Source organism: Odocoileus virginianus, chromosome 1 (assembly GCF_023699985.2).
Source record: "Odocoileus virginianus isolate 20LAN1187 ecotype Illinois chromosome 1, Ovbor_1.2, whole genome shotgun sequence".
NCBI classification, from domain to species: Eukaryota; Metazoa; Chordata; class Mammalia; order Artiodactyla; family Cervidae; genus Odocoileus; species Odocoileus virginianus.
This window is the reverse complement of record NC_069674.1, coordinates 24,660,138-24,684,026: the sequence shown is the minus strand read 5'-3', so window position 1 is coordinate 24,684,026 and position 23,889 is coordinate 24,660,138. Positions and strand designations below refer to the sequence as shown.

The window sequence follows — 23,889 nt, the reverse complement described above, 5'->3', positions numbered from 1 at the left end:
CTTTGGAAGACACTTTGGTAGTAGCTATTAGAAATGCTCATTCTCTGATTCGAGATTGGAATCAAGATTGCCGGGAGAAATATCAATAAGCTCGTATACTCAGATGACACCACTCTTTTTTTTTTTTTTTTGCTTTTTATTTTATTTTATTTTTTTTCCATTTATTTTTATTAGTTGGAGGCTAATTACTTTACATCATTGCAGTGGTTTTTGTCATACATTGAAATGAATTAGCCATGGATTTACATGTATTCCTCATCCCGGGGCCCCCCTCCCACCTCCCTCTCCACCCGATCCCTCTGGGTCTTCCCAGTGCACCAGGCCTGAGCACTTGTCTCATGCACCCAACCTGGGCTGGTGATCTGTTTCACCCTAGATAATATACATGTTTCGATGCTATCTCTTGAAATATCCCACCCTCGCCTTCTCCCAGAGTCCACAAGTCTGTTCTATACATCTGAGTCTCTTTTTCTGTTTTGCATATAGGGTTATCATTACCATCTTTCTAAATCCCATATATATGTGTTAGTATACTGTAATGGTCTTTATCTTTCTGGCTTACTTCGCTCTGTATAATGGGCTCCAGTTTCATCCATCTCATTAGAACTGATTCAAATGAATTCTTTTTAATGGCTGAGTAATATTCCATGGTGTATATGTACCACAGCTTCCTCATCCATTCGTCTGCTGATGGGCATCTAGGTTGCTTCCATGTCCTGGCTATTATAAACAGTGCTGCAATGAACATTGGGGTGCACGAGATGACACCACTCTTATTGCAGAAGGCAAAGAGGAGCTAAAGAGCCTCTTGATGAAAGTGAAAGAGGAGAGTGAAAAGCTGACTTAAAACTCAACATTCAAAAAACTAAGATCGTGGCGTCCGGTCCCATGACTTCATGACAAATAGACGGGGAAACAGTGACAGGCTTTATTTTCTTGGGCTCCAAAATCACTGTCAATGGTGACTGCAGCCATAAAATTAAAAGACCCTTGTTCCTTGGAAGAAAAGCTATGACAAACCTAGACAGCATATTAGAAAGCAGAGACATTACTTTACCAACAAGGTCCATCTAGTCCAAGCTTTGGTTTTTACAGTAGTCAGTATGGATGTGAGAGTTGAACCGTAAAGAAAGGTGAGTGCTGAAGAATTGATGCTTTTTAACTGTGGTGTTGGAGAAGACTCTTGAGAATCCCTTGGACTGCTAGGAGATCAAACCAGTCAATCGTAAAGGAAATCAGTCTTTAATATTAATTGGAAGGACTGATGCTGAAGCTGAAGCTCCAATCCTTTGGCCACCTGATTCGAAGAGCTGACTCATTTGAAAAGACCCTGATGCTGGGTAAGGTTGAAGGCAGGAGAAGGGGACAACAGAGGATGAGATGGTTGGATGGCATCACTGACTCGATGGACATGAGTTTGAGCAAGCTGTGGGAGTTGGTGAAGGACAGGGAAGCCTGGTGTGCTGCAGTCCATGGGGTCACCAAGAGTTGGACACAACTGACTGAACTGAACTGATTCTGTGACTCACCAATTGTGTTCTTCAGTATTTTTCCTAGAGAAGTGCTCACATAATCCACAAGGGCACTGGTAGAAGAATTTTTTTTAATGCAGCATTGTTTGCAATTGGGAAAAACTGGAAACAGAGTAATAGAGGAATGATTAAGTGAGAGTAGTATCTTGATTCAAGGGAATATTATCCAGTGTTTGAAAAGAATGATGTTGATCTATATATTCAGTCATAGAAAGCCCTCCAGGGTACTCAGGTAACTTGAAAAAAAAGTCCGCAAACCAGTTTTTGTAGTATGATGATACATGACGATATTTATATTAAACAAAAATAAACTGAATTTATCTGCTTGTAAATCACAGGTAAAGGTCTGTGATTGTTAAAGGATGAACTTTAATAATCACAGTCACTGCTGGGAAAGAGTGAGGGTGAATTTCACTTTTCACTCTTCATATTTATGTTTATTTGAATTTTTAATGAACATATTCATGAATTACTTCTATATTTTAAGCATACATAAATAAAAATGAGATTATAAAGATACTGAAAGAAGCCATCAGTGGTTATTTTCTAAATATGACATAAAATCTAGAATTCGTAAGTGAAAGTGAAAGTCGCTTAGTCATGTCCGACTCTTTGCTACCCTGTGGACTTTGCATTCCATGGAATTCTCTAGGCCAGAATACAGGAGTGGGTAGCCTTTTCCTTCTCCAGGGGATCCTCTCAACCCAGGGATCGAACCCAAGTCTCCTGCACTGCAGGTGGATTCTTTACCAGCTGAGCCACAAGGGAAAGCCAGGAATCTTGGAGTGAGTAGCCTATCCCTTCTCCAGTGGATCTACATGACCAGGAATCTCCTGCACTGCAAGTAGATTCTTTACCACCTGAGCTATCAGGAAAGCCCTAGAATTCGTAAGAGCAAATTATAAAAAGATATGCATGGTATTTTAAAAATATTTTAAAATCTCTCTGGATGGAGGAGTGAAAACATTTTTATATATGCAGATAGAATTATAAAGTAGTACAACTTCTCTGAAGGCACGTTGGTAATAAAGAACATGTTATTTCCTTTGATTTATAATTTTACTTCTAGGAATTTAAAGAAAAAAATCATAGACATGTAAAGATTTAGATTTAGTGTTTGTTGCATTGTTATTTATAATATTATATATTTAGAAACACCTTTATTTGGACAATGCTTCCCTGATATCTCAGTTGGTAAAGAATCCACTTGCAGTGCAGGAGACCCCTGTTCAATTCCTGGGTCATGAAGATCCGCTGGAGAAGGGATAGGCCACCCACTCCAGTATTCTTGGGCTTCCCTGGTGGCTCAGCTGGTAAAGAATCCGCCTGCGATGCAGGAAACCTGGGTTCGATCCCTGGGTTGGGAGGATCCCCTGGAGAAGGAAAAGGCTACTCATGCCAGTATTCTGGCCTGGAGAGTTCCATGGACTGTTTAGTCCCTGGGGTCACAAAGAGTTGGACAGGACTGAGCGACTTTCACTTATTTTGACAATAGGGGATTTTTAATAAGCTAGGATACATTCAATAGAATGCTGTAAAAATGCAAAATGTATGCAGCATATATTATGTTGCTGAGTGCTTACTATGTACTAGATTTATTCTTTCTCTTATCTATTATTATTTAATAATAGATAAAAATTTTACATAGGATAAACCTGTGAGGTATATACAGTTTCTATAACTTACATGAAATCACACAGTACGTAAGAGAGGTAGAACCCAGTTATTTGTCTGACTTCAAAATCCATGCTCTCAGTTACAGTATTTAATGATTTTATAGACATAAATACATAATATATTACATGAAAAAAAGGTTATGACATCTCATTTTTTGCTTACAAAAATTTACCAGAAGGATGCATTTTAACATGTCAGCAATGATAATAGTTGAGTGTTGGAACTATGATTGATTTTTGTCTCTTGTTATTGTTTTCCACTATGAACATAAATAACTTTTATAATTGAAGTTTTTAAAAGGATATTCATTTCATAGCTTAGCAGTGGGGTGGGTTAAAAAGTAATCGTTCCCTCTTCCCTTCTGTTTCTGAAGAGATATATTTCTGAATTTGGGTGTATCCGCATTTGATGTTGCCTGTAATTTTCTCTTGGCTCTAGTTTATAAAAACTGGAAGGTTGCAAGGTCAATGTTATTCTGAGATCCACAAGATGTGAACAGATGAAAGGTCTTTAAATAATAACATTGTAACCATTGCTCAGTTTGCCCTAGATCTGGGACCATGGCCATTAGAAACAGGATTCAGAAACCATAAGTACAGTGCCTAGAAGTTTACACAGTAATTCCCCAGACGCATGTCTTTTAGCTTTTTACCAGAAAAATTCTTCACTTCTCCTGTCTCACAGTTTTTGTTGTTGTTAGTTTATGGGTCATTTTGCCTGGTTGAAAAGGATTTGAACCAATCAAAAATGAATAGCTTTCTTTTGGGCCTGACTGTGTGTTTCTGTTGCCATGTGTCAATAAATCAAATAAAGTTGTGCTCAGTTGCTCAACTGACTTAGTTGCTCAGTTGTGTCCAACTCTTTGCTCCTTTGTCCATGGGGATTCTCCAGGCAAGAATACTAGAATGGGTTGCCATGCCCTCTTCCAGGCAATCTTCACAAACAGGGATCGAACCCAGGTCTCCCCTATTGCAGGCAGATTTTTTACTGTCTGAGCCGCCAGGGAGCTAGCTGCAAATAAACCAGCCACTGCCTGAGCCTCCCTCCCTGGGGGAACGGAAAGGGTGGGGAAGGTAACTGGGAAGGATTTGAAGGAAGGGTAGAAATTGAGGAAGGCGAGTTACTGTGTTTACATTCTTGTTCTTGATTCTCCCTTTGTCTCTAAGATTAGAATGTGCTCCCTATAGCTATTTGTATTGGCCTTTAATCATGTTTTCCAGAGGCTGAGAGATGTAGCTAGTAACTTTTTCTCTGTTTGTATGTTGGAAACTGTCATTATTGCTGTCTTTCAGGAATGCAAAACCTAGGAAAAAGTTTTTAGCATGACATAACGTTTAGTATTTTGGGCTATACAGAGTTATATTTGGGGAACTGGCATGAAAACGTAGTTCCAGGGTGTCTAATAAAACATGCACTGGAGGCACTGTGCAGAGATGCATGTAGCTAGCTGGTCAGTCACCTGTAAGCATTTACAGTTACAGTTGGAGGGACAGTAACAGCTGAAGCGTAAAACACTTGGCCCAGAAACTAGGTAAGAACTTAGATAGTAATATATTATTAATAAACTGTGAATATTGATTAGGGGTTAGTGGAGGTAAACATAGGGTGATACATTATTGTGGAAAGAGAATGAATGTGGTAGTTATCCATTAATCCAGATATGGGGGGAAAAGTCGTGTTTTATGTATTCTGAGGAGACTGGAAATCGATCTGCACCAGGCCCTATTGTGCCTAAAGTTAAACATTCTCATCCAGACGGTCCAGTTCATTCTTAAGTTAGAAGGAGCAAAAGTTAAATAAGTGTCATTATATTGATCTTAAGTCTCTATCTAGGCAGCAAGGTTGCTAATGAACTTACATGTAAATAGCCAAAACCTTTTTTTCATGGTCTAGTCATCATTTCTTATTGTTTTCCTTTTGCAAATATAAGTAATACATTTATTCATCTTTCTCCCCCTTTCTTACACCAAGGGTCACATAATCAGAACCTTCCATGTAAGTACAAAAAAGCTTCTTTTTAAACAGATACATAACATTCCATTGTTTGAGTGTACCTCAGTTTGTGTAATCAAAACTCCACTGATAGACATTTGAGTGGTTTCAAATAGTTTTAAGCTGAAATTTTTAGTAAATAAATTTAGTAAATTTTAATAGAAGTTCAATTTATTAGCAATCTTACTTTGAGACCAGGCTACAAAAATTAATGCATAGAAACCAGTTGACTGTAAATGAAAAATTGCAAATCTAGCTCTAGTTCTAATCCGGGCTAGGTGAAGATGTCTCCGTGGCTTCATAGTTACATTCCCTTCGTGTTTTTCTTTCTTTATTATGATCTGTTTTTCTGGTGCCGATTAGTTTATTTTCTGTTTTAAAATTTTCTTTTCTTGGTTCCTTCCTGATCTATCTAATATGCCAGCTTCTCTAACTGTTACTTAGACCTTTGTTAGGAAATTGTCAGATTTGCAGGTAGCTTTCACATTTTACAGTTGCCGAAAGATAGCAGTTTTCAGTCCTGGTGAGGTTGAGATTCTCTGTGTCTTACTTTGCTGTAAGTTCTATAACTCTTATTACCCAGATAATGCCCTTCTGTCATTGTTCCCTGGTTACCCAGCCACACTAAGTAGCAAGTTTGCATTCTGCTGGTGATAATCCATACAGATTTATCAACTGGTCCAGGAAGCTGGCACCTTACATTGCTAGAGGCTCAGCAAGATTAGAGACAAGCAGAACTGGGAAATGCCCTTTCCTTTTCTTTTTAAATTTTTATTGGGATATAGTTGATTTTAAATGTTGTGTTAGTTGGGAAATGCTCTTTAAATCTTCGAATTGGAAATAGGTCTGGGCTTTTTGGAGGGAAGCATAAAAAGCTGGTTGACTGACATTATTTTGGCCGCCCTTCTGCCACAAAGAAAAAGAGTGGAATAAAGAAAGGAAAGACAAGATAGAAAAAAGTTTTGGTTACGAACAAAAAACACTACATTGAGGATTAAAAAGCATGGATTTTGATCTGTGTTCTACTACGAATTTGATCTGTAATTTGTTCTGTGATTTCACTTCTTTGGGCCTAAGTTTCCTTATCTATGAAATGAGTGGTTTGGAATTTTAACAAACATATCTCTGAAGTTCTAAGGCAAGAGAAAAGAAAAAAAAAAAGTGAAGCAGAATGTCTTCAAGATTCTATATTGACTTCAAATAATACAGGGAGCTTGTCTACTATTGTACTAATAGCATAGTTAGTACTGTTGCACAACAAATTGCTGCCAGAATTTGGAGGTTTGAAATAAACATTTTGCTTTGCTGATAGTTTTGTGAGTCAGGACTATGCAAATGGCTCAGCTGGACTGTTTGCACTTGGGAGTCTCTTTCTTAGCACTGTCAGTTCATAACTTTTTGCCAAACAAGCAATTTATTTAAGTAGGTGTTTGTACTTTATATTTAGTTGTTTCTAGTGGGAGGATAATTCTGTGTATTTAGTATTTCATATTGTGTTCAGTCGCTGAGTTGTATCCAACTCTTCATGACCCTGTGAACTGCAGCACTCCAGGCTTTCCTGTCCTTCACTATCTCCTAGGGTTTGCTGAAACTTGTGTCCATTGAGTTGATGACACCATCCAACCATCTTACCCTCTGTCACCCCTTTCTCCTTCTGCCCTTTTCCCCAGCATCAGGGTCTTTTCTAGTGAGTCGGCTCTTCCTATCAGGTTGCCAAAGTATTGGAGCTTCCGTTTCAGCATCAGACTTCAGGATTGATTTCCTTTAGGATTGACTGGTTTGATCTCCTTGCTGTCCAAGGGACTCTCAAGAGTCTTCTCCAGCACCATGGTTCAAAAACATTAATTCTTCAGGGCACAGCCTTCTTTATGATCCAACTCTCACATCTGTGGGCTTCCCTGGTGGCTCAGCTGGTAAAGAATACGCCTGTAGTTTGGGAGACGTGGGTTTAATCCCTGGGTTGGGAACATCCCTTGGAGAAGGGAATGGCTACCCACTCCAGTGTTCTGGCCTGGAGAATTCTGTGGGCTGTGTAGTCCATGGGGTTGCAAAGAGTCAGACACTACTGAGTGACTTTTACTTTTTACTCACATCTATACACGACTACTAGAAAAACCATAGCTTTGACTATATGGATGTTTGTCTGCAAAGTGATATCTCTGCTTTTTTAATACCCTGTCTAGGTTTGTCATAGCTTTTCTTCCAAGGAGCAAGCGTCTTTTAATTTCATGGCTGCAGTCACCATTTGCAGTGATTTTGGAGTCCAAGAAAATAACATCTGTCACTGTTTCCATTTTTTCCCCATTTATTTGCCATGAAGTGATGGGACCCGATGCCATGATCTTAGTTTTCTGAATGTTGAGTTTCAAGCCAGCTTTTTCACTCTGCTCTTTGACCTTCATCAAGAGGCTCTTTAGTTCCTCTTCGCTTTCTGCCATTAGATTAGTCTCACCTGCCTATCTCACCTATATCTCACCTATATCACCTGAGGTTGTTGATATTTCTCCTGGCAATCTTGGTTCCAGCCTGTGCTTCGTCCAGCCCGGCATCTTGCATGACGTGCTCTGCATAGAGGTTAAAGAAGCGGGGTGGCAACATACAGCCTTGTCTGACTCCTTTCTCAGCTTTGAAACAGTTCATTTTCTCATTTTTCCATGTCTGGTTCTGACTGTTGCTTTTTGACCTGCGTACAGGTTTCTCAGAAAGCAGGTAAGGTGGTCTGGTATTCCCATCTCTTTAAGAATTTTCCATGGTTTGTTGTGAGCCGCACAGTCAAAGGCTTTAGAGTAGTCAATGAAGCAGAAGTAGATGTTTTTCTGGAATTCTCTTGCTTTTTCTATGATCCAACAGATGTTGGCAATTTGATCTCTGGTTCCTCTGCCTTTTCCAAATCCAGCTTGTACATCTGGAAGTTCTCCATTCATGTACTGTTGAAGCCCAGTTTGGAGGATTTTGAGCATTACCTTGCTAGCAAGAGATATGAGTGCAATCATGCAGTAGTTGGAAGATTCTTTGGCATTGCCCTTCTTTGGGATTGAAATAAAAACAAACCTTTTCCAGTACTTCATACTATTGGAAATACAAGTCACTTTTCCAAGTTATCCTTACAGAAAGAGGGGTTTCCCAGGTGGCTCAGACAGTAAAGAATCTGCCTGCAATGCAGGAGACCTGGGTTCAATCCCTAGGTCGGGAAGATCTCCTGGAGAAGGGCATGGCAGCCCACTCCAGTATTCTTGCCTGGAGAATTCCATGGACAGAGGAGCCTGGCAAGCTACAGTCCATGGGGTCACAAAAAGTCAGACACGACTGAGTGACTAACACATTCACTTTCACTTTCAGAAAGAATTAACTGAAAGCATAGCATATAATTCTTTAGTACCATTTACCAGAGAAAGAGAAGATATACAGGAAGGAAGGGAGGTGGCAGTTGTCGGGGAGGGTGGTGGGCCCCACTGGGGAAGAAGTGGAGTATTGAGTGTGTGGAATTCTATGAATTTCTAGGCTGGGATGGCACATATATGAGTATCATTTAAATATATATTTGGGGCAAGATAGTGGAAATAAGAAATATGAAATCTGTTTATAAGCTTGAGAATTTAACAGTTGGAAGACTCTGGCAAGTACTTAAAGGGAAGAATGTCAATGTAAAGGAGGCATGTGTTACAAGCCAGTTAAGTAATATGGCCTATAATTACAACAGAAATTTAGAAGAAAAAATCATCTCCAAGGATATAAAGGTAGAGCTTCAAATAAAAAGCACATTCACTTTGGCATTAAAAGAAAAGTAGGGAAGGAGGATAGGCAGTAAATAGAGTACATAGAAAGGAAACAGAAAAGGCGTCTTAGACTGAGGAAATTACGGAGGTACAGGGAGGGTCTTTTAGGTATTTCTGGTCCTTGTTCCCATCTCTTAGCTGGTAGCAGAGTGGCAGAAACCTGAGAATCTTCTCCCTGCCGAGTTCACTCAAAGGTAATACCAAGAAGAGGAGAGGAAGAGTAATGACTCAACTTTTGACCTACATGACTAATAATAGTGATTTAAAATTTTTTTTAACAAATTAAAAATGTAAAAGTGACAATAGGGAGGTATTTTGAAAGGAGAAATGAGGAGAGAGTTTTTTTCTTTAAAACAGGATGGTAGGAGAAAAAAAGTAGGTGAATATACCAAGAAATTTTGATTAACTATAAGGCTCATTGGCTAAGTGAGGCTGGGGTTCCTCAGAGGTGGAGGTATATGTAGAATTAGCAAAAGACTTTGAGGCTTAGCTGGAAATTCTTCAAGACCTAATGGGAAACTAAGATATACTATTTGGAAAAATGACTTTAGAGCTAATAGGAGCACAAGAATCTGCCCAAGAATGAATTAGGCAGAGAGCAGATATTTTGGATTTCCTCCTTCAGATCCTGGAGGCTTTGTGAGGAAATGGAAATATTTAAAGAATTAAATTCTTGGGCAAAAATTGATATTGAAAACTACTTTTAATTTATTGTTTCTCTAGTTTTGCATGTTTGAGAATATTGGAGGTTAATGTAGCTGTAGTACCCTGTGGGACCTAACAAGAGTTGGTTAATTATAAGAAACTGTTAGAACTATTCTCAACAAAGTATCTCTTGCCACTTATTTGGAGGGGCTCATGTATAAGTATGTAGAATTCTGTTTCACTGTTTCAAAATGATTGTCCTACATTTTTAAAAGTGTATTTAAAATATATAAATGTATAAATCCTCCTTTTCTCCTTGCTCCCCCCAGTTCCCGCACTTCTTTTGTTCCATTCCAGAAAACAATACTGTACATTATTATGTGTTGCATTGTATACAAGTATACATTAGCATATATCATGACAGTGTATTTAAACTACACATCTTGAAACTGTTTAGTTTACATCCTTGCTCAATTATGTAAAATCTTTTCTCTTTTCCTCTAACCTCTGGTCCCCATTTTGTTTGTACAGGAAAGTATACTGTGAGAATACAAATTTCAAACATCAGTTTTGTTGATTCAAACCAGTTTTTTATTTCACTGCATGCACATTGAATTAAAATAACAAAACATTTCCCTTTTTACATAAAAAATTTTTTTGTTCTGAAGAGAGTAAGGAGAATAAATGAAAATAGTAATCACATTTGTTGGTATTCAGTATTCCTCTGAATAGTGTTTTATTTTACCATTTCTATAACAAACATTTCTTTGTTTGTTATATCCTTCCAGTTTCTCCCCACTAGAGGGCACCAGAATATTGTTTGTTTTTAGTGGACTATTTATAGTGAACTTAGAATTAAAATTTACATATATTTTCTTATTTTTTCTACGTTTAATATGCATAAAATCATCATCCTGAGGTCAGTCTATGTTTGACGTATACCTTTTAAGGCTTCCCAGGTGTCTCAGTGCTAAAGAATCCAACTGCCAATGGAGGTGTGGATTCGATCCCTAGGTCGGGAAGATCCCCTGGATTAGGAAATGGCACTCCACTCCAATATTCTTGCCTGGAGAATTCCATGGACAGAGGAGCCTGGTGGGCTAGTCCATGGAGTCACAGAGAGTTGGACACAACTAAGCACACACTCACACATAATAGTACCATTTGTGCTAGCAGTTTTGACTTAGAAGACTATTTTGTGCAAAATCTTAACGAAGAAAAAGAAAAGGAGGAATTGGAGAGATGGGGAAGAATTTGGAACTTTTTGGACTCCAGTTATTACCTTTTCTCACTCCACAAAAGGTACTGACACTAAAGGGAGAAGGATGGGTACATACATGTAGGTCAATGCAACAGAAGAGGGAGTCCAGAAATAGACACACATATAGACAGGGAATTAAGTCTTGACAAAGAAGCCAGAGTAAATCAGTGGGGAAAGGACATTAAAAAAAAAAAAATCAAATGATGCTGGAATATCACTTCTCTCCATTTTGGAGAGAAGTGAACTTCTACCTTTATTTTGTTTCATATATAAGACTTAACTCAAAATGGATCATTGACTGTAGAAGACATCAAAGGAAAAAAAGTCTTATAACCTTGAGGCAAGCAAAAATTTCCTATTTCAAAACACATAGTTAAATAAATAAAAAGGCAAGCCACAGAATCAGAGAGAATATTCACAATACGTATACCAGACAAAGGACTGGTATCTAGAATATATCAAGAACTCTTACAACTCAGTAATGAGATACACAGTTCAGATTTTTAAACGGAGAAATAATTTGAACAGACATGCCTCAGTAGATGCTATGCAAATTCCAATAAGCACATAAGTTGCTCAACATGATGAGTCAGGGAAATGTGAATTAAAACCACAATGAGAAACTGGAAGCCCACTAGAATGGCTAAAATTTAAAAGACTGACAATACCTAATATTGATGTGGATATGGATCAGTTAGGATGGTCATACATTACTGGCGAGTAATAGTTTTCCAGTTTGCTGTCATGAATTTAATATATACTCACCAAATGACTCAGCAATTCTACCCCTACTTTTGTCTTTACCCAAGAAAATGAAATCCTGTGTTCACACAAAACCTAGTTTGCTGATGTTGATAGCAGTTTAATTTATAATGGCTCCAAACTGGAAAAACACCAAAAATCCGTCAACAATTAAATGGGTAAAGTACACCTATAGAAAAGAGTGCTACTTAGGAATAAAAAAGAATGATTCATATGAATGAAGGTCTCAGATATGCTAAGTGAAATAAAGTAGACACAAAAGAGGGTATTTTTTTTATGATTCCATTTATATGACATTCTGTAAAAGGCGAGTCTCTCTAGAGTAACAAGAAGCAGATCAGTGGTTGCGTCAGGCCATCAGTGGTGGTGGTGGTGAGCCAACTGCACAGGAGAAGTAGACAAAATAAGCAACTGAGTTAACAAAAAAAATGCAAATTATGAAGCAAAGAAGGCATAGGCAGCATGTACAAAGGCCTTGAACTGGAAAAGAAGGTTGGTTTTCAGTGGAGTATTTTTAAGCAGAGGGTAAATGATGGGAGATGGGGTTGGAGAGATAAGGGCTAGATCATGTAGAAAGAGTTAAGTACTCAATTGAGATGGGATGGATGGTAAGCACAAAGTGAGACCCTTATTTCAGTAAAATGCGGGGAGAAGGTGAAGTGTGGCAAATGAGGTAGGCCTGGTGCTAGGAATGTAAGTTTATATCAGATAATTTCCTCTTCTATTTAATCTCTTTTATTTCTGTAAGATAAGACTGTCACTTGAAAGTAAGGGTATAAGTTCGAGGGGACGAATATGAACTATTCTTCCTGGGAAGGGACAGAGGGAGTGTGTACCACTAAAGAGACTTTGTAAAATGACTGAGGCACTGTTGATACTCATTTGAGTTTTGGGAAGATGAATTTAAAGTGAAACTTGTCAGCTTGGTCATGTGGTTTATCTCTTGCAAAATTTAGCAGCTTGGGCCCAAAGATGAAGTAGATAGATTAGAAGGAGTCATCAGGATTGAGATTTTGTCTGGCAAAAATAATGAAAGGAGAGAGGGAATGAAGTTATTCGTGAGTTATTTTCAAGATGGACCAGGAAATCTAGACTAGACAAAGAGGGAAGTAACTAAAAAAGGGGTTGACAGATTGTGAGAAAATGGTGTCATTGGAGAAAGGACAGAATTTTATGAATTAGGGCTACTTCTGCATGAAACGGCTGGTTAAAGGAAAGTGATCTGAGGGTGACTGAGGTTTCTGAAGTAGAAGTCCATTTATTGAACAAATTTGGGAGGAAGTACAGGTTTGGTTAGTTCGGTTTTGAATAGGCTATGTTTGAGGAACTATGGAGTGTATGAGTGGAGATGTCCAAAGGCATTTGGATATACAAATCTGAGAGATCTAGGCTTTAAGTGAAAATTTAGGGGACTTCCCTGGCAGTCCAGTGTTTAAGACTCCACGCTGCCAAGGTAGGCGCACAAGTTCAATCACTGATCGGGGAACTAAGATCCTGAATGCCATGTGGTTTGTCCAAAAATGAAATAAATAAATAAATAGAGATTTAGGAGCTGTTAGCACATAGATGATAACTGAAACATGGTGATAGAAGAGATTATCAGAGGGAATTTGATAAGAGAAGGGGAGGGAGTGTGTGGTTTCCTTTTTTCACAACCAGAATGGTTATGGTGGTTATTTGCGTTTTGTTTTCCTTCAGTATTCTGTCTCCTTTTCCAAGTAAGCCCTAGCAAACATAGAATGGTGATAAGAGCAGGATTTAGGGCCTGGCTTTGCCATTTCCTACTGTATGCCTTCAGCAGGTAGATTTCTGAGCCTCAATTTTCTGGTTTGTTGAAAATAACTATCAAGAGAATAAGAAGACAAACCACAGACTGGCAAAGAATGTTTGCAAAAGACCTATCTGCTAAAGGACTGTTACTCAAAATATGCAAAGAACTCTTAAGACTTAGTGTGTTAAGCTGAACCAACTTGATTGGAGTCGCTGTCCATACATAGGGCTTGTTTTCCAAAGAAAAATATTGTTTAGAGTAGCAAACTTATAAGCCTGCTCAGGCATGTTGTAAAGCCGCTGGAAAAGTAACTTGGAGCAAGTTTTGTGAATGGAAATGTAGTGCTCAAGTCACATTCTGCTTTAAAAAGTTGTAACAAATACAGATGACTTAAAAAAAAAAAAGACTCAACAATGAGAAGACAAACAACCCAATTAAAAAATGGAAAAAAATAATCTTAACAAAACCTCACCAAAGAAGATAAAGTCGCTCAGTTGTGTCTGACTCTTTGTGACCCCATATACTATACAGTCCATGGAATTCTCCAGGCCAGAATACTGGAGTGGGTAGCCTTTCCCTTCTCCAGGGGATCTTCCCAATCCAGGGATTAAACTCAGATCTCCCACATTGCAGGCAGATTCTTTACCAGCTGAGCCACAGGTGAAGCCCAAAGAAGATAATATAGAGGGCAAACAAGCATCTAAAAAGATGCCCCACATCATATGTATCATGGAAATGCAAATTAAAATGATGAAATGCCACTACACACCTATTAGAATGGCCAAAATCAAGAATGCTGACAATACCAGATAGTAAGAATATAGAGCAAATATAGGAATTCTCATTCATTTCTGGCAGGAATGCAAAATGGGACAGCCAGTTTGGAAGACAGTTTGGCAATTTATTACAAAACTAAATATATAATCCAGCAGTTGTGCTCCTTGGTATTTATCCAAATGAGTTGAAAACTTATGTCTACTCACTGATGTTTATAGAAGCTTTATTCATAATTGCAAAAACTTGGAAGGAACCAGGATGTCCTTCAGTAAGTGAATGGATAAATTATGGTGGAGTCTAGATCTAGATAGTGGAATATACATCTAGACAGTGGAATATTATTTAGCACTAAGAAGAAATGAGTCATCCAGCCATGAAAAGACACAGAAGAACCTTAAGTGCATATTACCAAGTGAAAGAAGCCAATCTGAAAAGGCTACATACTGTATGATTCTAACTATATGATATTCTGTAAAAGGCAAAACTATAGAGACACTTAAAATATAAGTGGTTGCCAGGAGTGGAAGGTGGAAGAGATGAATACGCAGAGCATAGAAGATTTTTAGGCCAGTGAAAATATTCTGTATGATAGTATTTGTTGTTGTTCAGTCGTGACCCCATGAGCTACAGCATGGCAAGCTTTTCTGTTCTTCACTATCTCCCTGAGTTTGCCTAAACTCATGTCCATTGAATCGATGATGCCATCCAACTATCTCATTCTCTGCCGTCCCCTTCTCCTCTTGCCCTCAACCTTTCTCAACATCATGGTCTTTTGCAGTGAGTTGGCTCTTTGCATCAGCTGGTCAAAGTATTGAAGTTTCAGCTTCAGCATCAGTCCTTCCAGTGAATATTCAGGGTTGGTTTCCTTTTAGGATTGACTAGTTTGATCTCCTTGCAGTCCAAGTGACTCTCAAGAGTCTTCTCCAACAGCACAGTTCAAAAGCATCAATTCTTTGGAGCTCAGCCTACTTTATGGTCCAGCTCTCACATCCACACATAATTACCGGAAAAACCACAGCTTTGACTATACTAACCTTGTCAGTAAAGTGATATCCCTGCTTTTTAATAGCTGTCTAGGTTTGTCATAGCTTTTCTTCTAAGGAGCAAGTGTCTTAATTTCGTGGCTGCCGTCACGGTCCACATTGATTTTGGAGCTCAAGAAAATGAAATATAATGATGGTAAATACATGTCATTATGCATTTGTCAAATCCATAGAATACACAACCCCAAGAATGAATCCTAATGTAAAGTTTGGACTTTGGGTGATAATGATGTGTCAGCATTGGTTCATCCGTAGTAACAAAGGTACCACTCTGGGGCAAGATGCTGATAGTAGAGGAGGCTGTGTATGCTAGAGGGGAGGGGTTCCGTGAGAACCATCCTTAACATTCAGTTTTTCTGTGAACCTGAAATTGCTCTAAAAAATAAAGTCTGTCTAACTCAGGACTACTGGTCTGAACTTCAAATCACTTGGTAAATACTGTAGGATCCCTGGGTCTTGATTTTCAGTTTGCTTAAGGGGAGGGTTTTGCTTCCCTTCCTCAACTTCACCACCTCCATCAAGTTTTTTTACAGTGGTAGTGAATAAAATTACACCCCTTGAAAAGATACAGCCTAATGAATGTATAGATATTAGTGTCTGGATTTTTACATCTAAGTACTGTTTCCTGCTTGAAATCTTTTCAGATAGATACTACACATTAGTCTACTATGAGTACCAGGGCCTGCTTCCCTCTGTGAGTTCCAAAACAATTTCTGAAAATATGGGAAAGGGGTATTATTGAGTTATACCCATGTATACAAGGAAGCCTATAAAACTAAGGTGAAGTAATTGGCTAGCTTCTGGCTGGTAGACACATTCCCCTCCTTTCTTATTGCATCCAGATTTTGGGAATGCGTGGAATGGCAAGTCATTTTTTTTTTCCAAAAAAGAGAATAATAACTGCTACTTCCAGACATTTATCTGATAGGTGTTCTCAAACATGTATGAAATATCCTATGTAGATGAATATTGACTATAGTCTTGAGTCAGTTACTTCACCTATTTGCTTACATGCAAAAGATGTCTCTAGAAGACTGTGCAAGAACTGGAATTTTCCTTATAGAGAGGATAATCTGGTGTGGAAGGAAATGGGCAGAAAGAGAGACTTACCTTTTACTCTTTATGTTTCTTGAACTTTGTGCCATGAACCTTTGTTACCTAGTTTAAAACAAAAGAACAAATAAAAACATAAAATCCAGATTTAAAAAATCTAATTTTAGGGCTGTCTTGAGGATTAAATGTATATAATCGTTTATATAATGTATATAATCTCTTGCAGTACTGCCTGGTGTATAGTAAATATAAATGATCACCTTTGTTCTTGTTTTTTTTCCTTCCAATTGCATAGTTACTCTTTGTAGAATTTATTTTCTTTACCTAGACTTAGGTGAATTCAGATTATCTGAATAGATCTATGAACTCCTCGAAATTGTGTTTCAAATTTCATTTAAACAGACACCAAACTCTCTAGATGCTAGAGAGGGTCTGTGACTTTCATCATATTTTCCAAGGAGGGTCTCATGGCCCTAAAAAAATTAAGACACGTTAATCTAAGCCATTTTGCTATTTTATGTAAACACCAAAAAATGCTCTGCTGTCATTTCTATTTATGTTAGAGCCCGTCTCCTCCTTCATGCTGTTGTTACAGAAAACATGAAGATGTAAAGCAGTGTGACAGTTTGGAGACTTGCAGAGTTAGGTATTACTTCATCAAGTCCCGAATCTGATATTACTTCCCCGTGAGGCCTCACTAGATCTCACGGGTACTGAACTGTGTTCCTGCAGCTCTTTGGTTGTTATTGTCTTCTCTTGCTACTGCACTTTCGACTTTCCAAGGTGGAGGCCATATATTAAATTCCAGAAAGAGAAAACAAAGAAAGATAGTGGTAGTAAGGTGGTGGTTCAGAGGCAGGGCCTGGGAGCAAGGCCAGATAGGATGACTAGGGAAGGCCTTGAAGAGTTAACATTTGAGTTGAGACCTGAAAGGTGAACTTGGATTGTATATAAAATATTTTATACAGCTCCATCCACTTAGAGCCTTGATTGTGTTCTTGATCATTTTCTTCAGGTTACCTTAGGCTGGTAATTGCTGAATTTAGTTTACATACGCATCCTACACTTACAGCTGAACAATAGCTCTTCTGCTTTCCCTTCCTCTCCACTTAAGAGTGAGCTCTTGAATTGACTTTTTTGAACCTAAGGAGAATTTAATTCTTTGTTGATGTTTTAATTTGATACCCAGGATTTTATAAATAATATATTACCATCCCTAGACATTCCTCTTGGGTGTATGTGCTGTACATTTCTTCATTTCACTCGCTCAGAAGTGGTATGTTTGAAGCAAGCCTCATTGTAAGTACTAGGAATATGTTAGTCATGATAATAGATTATCTGAGAGTTCTAAACTGTAGTCAGTTCAGAGATTTCCCAAGTATTTTGACAAAAGTAGAAACTTTTACCATAGAGAATCTAGTCCCCCCAAAGTTAGGTTGCACCTGGAAAAATGTCATGTTCTCTTTTTGCCCTTTGTTTGGTGGCACAGTGATGACCTCACACCACTGTTCTTTTGAGAGCTAACAAGATCTTATTATCCCACAATCAGAATATCCTTGATAATGTTAATGACTACCTCAAGAAATAGCCCTCGTTGTACTGGTTAGTCAGAGAGGCAGGATTCAGTTTCTTGAATTAAAGGGTCTCATTAAATGGGTGGGTCAGAGTACGTTTTTCTGTAAGCAGACTAAGTTCCCTGGATTCCACATTGAGCTGTGGAACAAGTAGATTTGTGGGCCTCCCTAGTGGCTCAGATGGTAAAGAATCCACCTGCAATACAGGGGACCTGGGTTGGAGACCTTGGTTCAAATCGTGGGTTGAGAAGATCCCCTGGAGAAGGGAGTGGCTACCCACTCCAGTATTCTGGCCTGGAGAATTCCATGGACAGAGGAGCATGGCAGGCTATAGATAAGTAGTCAAACAGAATTATTAACTATCAGAATTAAGAACCAGTTCTCTCCTAAGATGACTTTGGTGCATAAATCATTTAGCAAGGATCTGTTTCTGAATGTCCAGGCCTCTATTGTTTTCTTGACACCCCCCCCCCCCCAAAAAAAAAAGAGGGGAAAAAAAAGGCAAAGCAGCTCAGAATCAGGATTCAGTCATTGGATCTTTGGGCTTTCAGATTGCAACAGTTCTGGGATTTCCACCATGATGGTCACGTAAATTTTTTTCTTTCTCTTCTTGTCAGGTACCTAGCTGAATCAGAATTAAAGGAAATTCTTATTTTTAAAACAGCATGCCCCATTACTGTCTACTAATTATTTCCACAAAACGTGTAACTCCTAAGTAGACTCTACCTCTAATCCTATAGGTTTATCTTTCTGTTTTATTCAGGTTTTTCATCTGTGGTTTTTCTGGAAGAGTCCAAGATGACTATCATTTAAGTGGTGATTTGGGGTCATTTTCTCTTTGTATTGAGTCAGTCTTCATGCTGTGTGACACAAACAACTCATCTTATTTCCATTGAAGGTATTCAATTCCTTTTTTTTTCCCCAAACTATAAATGATTGGTCTCAAAATGATGCTGTAATTTAATTGGCACCATTGTTGTTATTGTTCAGTTGCTAATTCATGTCTAACTCTTTGCGACCCCATGGACACCAGCACACCAGGCTTCCCTGCCCATCGGCATCTCCCAGAGCTTGCTCAAACTCATGTGCATTGTCAGTGATGCCATCTAACCATCTCATCCTCTGCTGACCCCTTCTCCTCCTGCCTTCAATCTTTCCCAGCATCAGGGTCTTTTCTAATGAGTCAGTTCTTTGCATCATCGGCCAAAGTACTGGAGCTTTAGCTTCAGCATCAGTCCTTCTAATGAATATTCAGGATTGATTTCCTTTAGGATTGACTGGTTTGATCTCCATGCAGTCCAGGGACTCTGAAGAGTTTTCTCCAACACCACAATTCAAAAGCATTGATTCTTTGTCATTCAGCCTTTTTTATGGTCCAACTCTCACATACATACATGACTGCTGGAAAAACCATAACTTTGACTATACAGACCTTTGTTGGCAAAGTAATACTTCTGCTTTTTAATACACTGTTTAGGTTTGTCATAGCTTTTCTTCCAAGGAGCAACCGTCTTTTAATTTCATGGCCGCAGTCACCATCTGCAGTGATTTTGGAACCCAAGAAAGTGAAGTCTGTCACTATTTCCATTGTTTCCCATCTGTTTGCCATGAAGTGATGGGACCGGATGCCATGATCTTAGTTTTTTGAATGTTGAGTTTTAAGCCAGCTTTTTCACTCTCTTCTTTCACTTTCATCAAAAGGCTCTTGATCTTAGTTTTTTGAATGTTGAGTTTTAAGCCAGCTTTTTCACTCTCCTCTTTCACTTTCATCAAAAGGCTCTTTAGTTCCTCTTCACTTTCTGCCATAACAGTGGCGTCGTCTGCATATCTGAGGTTATCGCTATTTCTCCTAGCAGTCTTGATTTCAGCTTATGCTTTCTCCTGCCTGGCATTTCTCATGATGTACTCTGCATAGAAGTTAAATAAGCAGGGTGACAGTATATAATCTTGACATACTCTTTTCCCAATTTTGAACCAGTCCATTGTTCCGCGTCCAATTCTAACTGTTGCTTCTTGACCTGCATACAGGTTTCTCGGGAGACAGGCGCGGTGGTCTGGTATTCTCATCTCTTTAACTGGCACCATAATGCTATTCAAAAATATTCTGTTGGATAAAGCAAAATAAAGTAACTTATTATCAACAAATCTGAGGGAAATACAGATTTCATTGTATTTTTATTTTTTATTTCCAAAATTTCTCAGGTTCTTTGAGGGTGGATTCTTCTCTCTCGTGAGTCAGAGAACTCTGATATGTTAGTTTTGTCTTTTTCAGTATTACATATATTAATGATTTTAGAATCTGCCTGCAATGCAGGAGACCCAGGTTCAAACCCTGGGTCAGAAAGATCTTCTGGAGAAGGGAATGGCTACTCACTCCAGTATTTTTGCCTGAAGAATTCCAGGAGAGGATCCTGGGAGGCTACACCCCATGGGGTCTCAAAGAGTTGGATATGACTGGGCAGCTAACACTTTCACTTTCACATCTGTAGGCTGAAAACAAAAAGTTTTCTAATCTCCTTTTTTAAAGCAAACAATTCATGTTGTTGTTATTGCTTAGTCACTAAGTCCTGTCAGGACTCTTTTTTGACCCCATAGACTGTAGCCTGCTAGGCTCCTCTGTCCATGGGATTTCCCAGACAAGAATACTGGAGTGGGTTAGCATTTCCTTCTCTAGGATGTCTTCCCAACCCAGGGACTGAACCTGCATCTCTTGCATTGGTAGGCAGATTCTTTACCACTGAGCCACCAGGGAAGCCCCAAACAATTCATACTTGAGTATAATAAATTTTATAAATACTTTTCCTTTATTTCAGAATATTGTTAAAAATTTATTGGATGATAATGAAATTGCAGAGATTATAGCCAGTGTAACTGAAGATAGACAGTAGGAGCACAATGAGTTGAAAACAATTTATATATACCCTAAACCAAACTCCTTGGTAAATTTTAGAAAACACAAAAATACAGAAGCACAGATTTTATTAGACAGCACAGTGATGACAAGACATCATACAGACAAAAGTGAAAAAGACAAATACCATTTCAGTAGTATTATGAAAATACTTTAGATTCTGAAGGCCCTTTGAATAAAATAGGCGGAAGGTAAAAAGAAGAAAACCTGACTGTTGATGGTAGAGCTTATGGAAGTTTGTAAGAAAAAGACTTTACTGAGGCACCCTTTGCAGGTAAAAAAAATTTATGTTGCCGTCTTACAGTAAGCCTTTGTTCATCTCCCAATGGTCTCCAAGCACCTCTTATGCAATGGTTCTCAAAATGTGGTTTGTGGATTTCTGGGAGTCCCTGCTACCCTTTTACAGGGTCTGTGGGGTCAAAACTATTTTCATAATAATATTAGCATGTTCTTTACCATTTTCATTGTGTTGGATATTTGTACTGATGGTACATTAGCAATGGTTGATAAAACTACTAGTGCCTCACCATGAGTTAAGACAGTGGCACTAAACTATTAGCTGTCATTGTATTCTTCATTGCCATACACTTGTAATTTAAAAGTTTCTTTCTAGCTTCACTTAAAAATGTTCTTGAAGCAATTAAAGTTTTTATTTTATTAAATATCAACCTTAGAGTACAGTTCTCTCTCTCCCATTTTTATTTTTTTTTAATGAAATGGGAAGTATACGTAAAGCACTTCTGCTGCGTGGTTGATGCTTGTCTTAGGTAAAGCACTCATGTTTTTGAGTTGCAAGCTGAACTAGCTTTTTCTTCTTTTGTGGCATACCACTTTTGCTTGAAAGAACCAACTGACAGACAAACCATAGTTATTTAGACACTGGATATTTTTTGGAAAATGAACAAAGTGGATCTGTCACTTCAAGGACAATAGACTATTTGTTTCAATGATAACACTGAAGCTTTCAAATGAAAATTAGAATTTCAGAAAATTCAAATCTGTTCCCATAAGCTTGACAGCTTCCAGTCAAGCTGCCTCCAGTGTAGACCTCTTACTTGAGCTCCAGATTCTCATATCTACTTACTGCTTTATATATCCATGTAAATGTTTCACAGATGTTCCACTTAACTTGTCCACAGTGGACATTGATTTCTTCCATAAAACTTTATCTCTTTTACCCCACCCAAGTTTTTCTCATCTTGATAAATCACCTTCAACCCAGTTCAAACTAGAATTTGGAGTTATTCTTTATTTCTTTTTTCTCACCTCCTGACTCTCCATTAGCAAGTCTTATGAGTTCTGCCTTTGAAATTACCTCAAGTCTGTCTGCTTTTCTTCATGTTTATTGCTATCAGCCTACTTCAGCTTACCAGTGTCTTTCATTTGGCCTTCTACTTCAACTTTTTAATTACTCTCCCCTTCTTGCCTGTCCATAATCCATTTTCTATATAACAGCAAATGTAAATATGAGTTGGTTCATGTCATTATATTGCTTAAAATCCTTTAGTGACATCCAGTATACTTAGAATAAAATCTAAAATCTTTACCTTGGCTTATAAAACCCTTGTGACTGGGCCTTTGCCTTTCTTTGCGACCTCATTCTTCCTATCATTCATGAAATTTATGCTGTACAGATTGTCTTTCTATTCCTTAAACATACCAAGGTCTCTCTTACAATTACTATTTGCTTCTGTTCAAAGAGCAAGCTTTCTCTCATCATTCTGGTCTTAGCTTAAGTGTTACCACCTATAAAAGGCCTTTCTTGACTATTCTGTTGAAGATAGTTTCTTCCTTTTATACTTTACTTTAGGCTCTTTCTCATTTCCTTTCACTTATCATAAATTTAACTGTTTCATCTATTTATTTTTTATCTCCCTTAGAAGAAGTAAATGAATAATTTTAGATATGTTGAGTCAGATGTGCCTATGGGAGCATCAGACTAAATAGACCCAATAGGTCATTGTCCACACAGAACTAAAGCTCAGAGAGGTGTTAGAGTTTTAGAAGTTACCTGTACATTAAAAGTACATAAAGCCATGAATATGGATAAAAGAATGTTTTGAGTGAAGATCACAACAGAGATTAGAATCTTTAAGTTAAACTCCTACATTTAAAGGACCAGAAGTTAAAAAAAAAAAAAAAAAGCTACAAAGGAAACTGAGAAGGAAGTTATCTTAGAGATCAAAGAAAAGATAGGTATAATATTAGAAAAGCCAAGGGGAGAGAGTCTTTCAAGGAAAAGATGTTAACAGTGTCACATTCATGTGAAGTAAAGTAAGCTGGAAAGTCTCATTAGGTTTAGCAACAGAAAGCTGTTGGGCACAGGTAGTTTCAGTGGACTGGCAGGAGCCCGCCTGTAGTTGATTGAGGAGTGAATAAAAAGTGAAAAATTGGGGGTATAGCAAGCATAGGAAGCAAGAAGTTTTGCTCTGAAATTAAGTACAGAGAGCAGTAGCTAAAAGAAGAAGATGAAAATTTTTATTTATTTTGGGAATAGGAGAAACCTGAACATACTCTGTCCTGGTGGGAAGAAGTCAGTGGGGGGTGAACATTGAAGAACTATGTGTGAGAGGGGTTAATTGACAGCAGTCCCTAAGAAGGTAACAGAGAACTTGATCCAGACGGTTAGAAGTATTAGATTGCTTGATTGATTTATTGATTTTTAGTTTCCGGTCTTAGTTTCCTGACCAGCCCCGCGGCAGTGAAAGCTCTGAGTCCGGACCACTGGACTGCCAGGGCAGTCCCCGGAGGGATTATATTTACGTGGTATAATAGTCTACTCAGACTACCTTAACAAAATACCACCATGTAGGTGGCTTTCAACAACACAGTTATTTTCTCATGATTCTGGAGGATGGAAGTCCCGGTTGGTTTCTGCTGAGGCCTCTCTTTCTGGTTTATAGATGGCTGCCTTCTCCCTGGTCCTCACATCACCGTTCCTCTGTCTGCTATATAGAGAGAGTGCTTTCTAGTGTCTCTTCTTTTTAGAAGGACAATAATCCCATCCAAGCAAACCTGCCTTGGAATCAAGTGAACACACCAGCATAGTCCAACCCCCTTATTTTCAGATTCTGTATTTGCAAATTTGCCTACTTGGTAAAATTTATTTGTAACC

The 23,889-nt window shown here is 38.3% G+C and overlaps 1 protein-coding gene and 1 long non-coding RNA gene across 4 annotated transcripts in view; one reads left to right on the top strand and one right to left on the bottom strand.

Annotated features, from left to right (window-relative positions):
* Positions 1-23,889, top strand: part of AHCYL2 (adenosylhomocysteinase like 2) — a 196,585-nt gene that overhangs the window by 99,245 nt on the left and 73,451 nt on the right. The gene's annotated exons all lie outside the window — the stretch shown is intronic.
* On the bottom strand, positions 13,646-18,082 carry LOC139034650 (uncharacterized). Its single transcript, XR_011487140.1, has 2 exons — positions 16,347-18,082; positions 13,646-15,347 (listed from the first exon to the last, which is right to left on the bottom strand). It is a non-coding gene; the product is annotated as an uncharacterized lncRNA (long non-coding RNA).